Here is a 2,537-nt window from a genome sequence, read left to right on the forward strand (position 1 = left end):
CTGTTTCCACTGTTACCCCATCTATTTCCCATGAAGTGGTGGGACCAGATGCCATGATCTTGGTTTTCTGAATGTTGAGCTTTAAGCCAACTTTTTCACTCTCCACTTTCACCTTCATCAAGAGGCTTTTTAGTTCCTCTTCACTTCCTGCCATAAGGGTGGTGTCATCTGCATATCTGAGGTTATTGATATTTCTCCCAGCAATCTTGATTCCAGCTTGTGTTTCTTCCAGTCCAGTGTTTCTCATGATGTACTCTTCATGGTGACAATATACACTATGGGTGACAATATACACCAACAAGGTGACAATATACAGCCTTGATGAACTCCTTTTCCTATTTGGAACCAGTCGGTTGTTCCATGTCCAGTTCTAACTGTTGCTTCCTGACCTGCATACAAATTTCTCAAGAGGCAGATCAGGTGGTCTGGTATTCCCATCTCTTTCAGAATTTTCCACAGTTTATTGTGGTACACATAGTCAAAGGCTTTGGCATAGTCAATAAAGCAGAACTAGATGTTTTTCTGGAACTCTCTTGCTTTTTCTGTGGTCCAGCGGATGTTGGCAATTTGATCTCTGGTTCCTCTGCCTTTTCTAAAACCAGCTTGAACATCAGGAAGTTCATGGTTCACATACTGCTGAAGCCTGGCATGGAGAATTTTGAGCATAACTTTACTAGCGTGTGAGATGAGTGCAGTTGTGCAGTAGTTTGAGCATTCTTTGCATTGCCTTTCTTTGGTATTAGAATGAATACTGACATTTTCCAGTCCTGTGGCCACTGCTGAGTTTTCCAAATTTGCTGGCATATTGAGTGCAGCACTTTCACAGCATCATCTTTCAGGATTTGGAATAGCTCAACTGGAATTCTAACACCTCCACTAGCTTTGTTTGTAGTGATGCTTTCTAAGGCCCACTTGACTTCACATCCCAGGATGTCTGGCTCTAGGTCAGTGATCACACCATCGTGATTATCTGGGTCGTGAAGATCTTTTTTGTACAGTTGTGTATTCTTGCCACCTCTTCTTAATATCTTCTGCTTCTGTTAGGTTCATACCATTTTTGTCCTTTATCGAGCCCATCTTTGCATGAAATGTTCCTTTGGTATCTCTAATTTTCTTGAAGAGATCCCTAGTCTTTCCCATTCTGTTGTTTTCCTCTATTTCTTTGCATTGATCGCTGAGGAGGGTTTTCTTATCTCTTCTTGCTAGTCTTTGGAACTCTGCATTCAGATGCTTATATCTTTTCTTTTCTCCTTTGCTTTTCACTTCTCTTCTTTTCACAGCTATTTGTAAGGCCTCCCCAGACAGCCATTTTGCTTTTTTGCCTTTCTTTTCCATGGGGATGGTCTTGATCCCTGTCTCCTGTACAATGTCACGAACCTCATTCCATAGTTCATCAGGCACTCTATCTATCAGATCTAGGCCCTTAAATCTATTTCTCACTTCCACTGTATAATCATAAGGGATTTGATTTAGGTCATACCTGAATGGTTTAGTGGTTTTCCCTACTTTTTCCCTACTTTCTTCAATTTAAGTCTGAATTTGGCAATAAGAGTTCATGGTCTGAGCCACAGTCAGCACAGTCATGCAAAAGTAGGAAGTCAAGAAACACCTGGAGTAACAGGCAAATTTGGCCTTGGAATATGGAACGAAGCAAGGCAAAGACTAATAGAGTTTTGCCAAGAAAATGCACTGGTCATAACAAACACCCTCTTCCAACAACACAAGAGAAGACTCTATACATGGACATCACCAGATGGTCAACACCGAAATCAGATTGATTATATTCTTTGCAGCCAAAGATGGAGAAGCTCTATACAGTCAGCAAAAACAAGACCAGGAGCTGAAGGTGGCTCAGACCATGAACTCTTTATTGCCAAATGAAGCATAATTACTCTATGTAAAAATACATAATATTATATAACATTTTAACAATAACTTGTAGTTGAGCTAAAATACAAGGTCACACTCTACGGTACCCAGTGATTCATAAGTAATAAGAAATGGGTAGTAGACTTTTTCCAAGTTTGTAACTTGTCAAGAGGAGAAGGCAATGGCACCCCACTCCAGTACTCTTGCCTGGATAATCCCATGAATGGAGGAGCCTGGTAGGCTGCAGTCCATGGGGTCGCTGAGGGTCGGACACGACTGAGCGACTTCACGTTCACTTTTCACTTTCATGCATTGGAGAAGAAAATGGCAACCACTCCAGTGTTCTTGCCTGGAGAATCCCAGGGACGGGGAAGCCTGGTGGGCTGCTGTCTATGGGGTCACACAGAGTCGGACATGACTGAAGTGACTTAGCAATAGCAATAGCAACTTGTCAAGAGAAGAATTAAGGAGTAGAATAATATCAATATGTATTGAGCAGTATGGTCCAGTCACTGTTACACCCCAATGGGTATAATCTCATTTACTCCTCACAGCTAGCTGAGGAAAGAGGTATTTTATAATTCTCACCTGAACTGGAGGACTGAAAAGTTAACTAGCCTGACTAAGGTATGTGCATCTAAGACGTTTCAGTTGTGTCCAACACTTTG

The sequence above is a fragment of the Bison bison genome, unplaced genomic scaffold (genome assembly GCF_000754665.1).
Source record: "Bison bison bison isolate TAMUID 2011002044 unplaced genomic scaffold, Bison_UMD1.0 scf7180017864465, whole genome shotgun sequence".
NCBI lineage: Eukaryota > Metazoa > Chordata > Mammalia > Artiodactyla > Bovidae > Bison > Bison bison.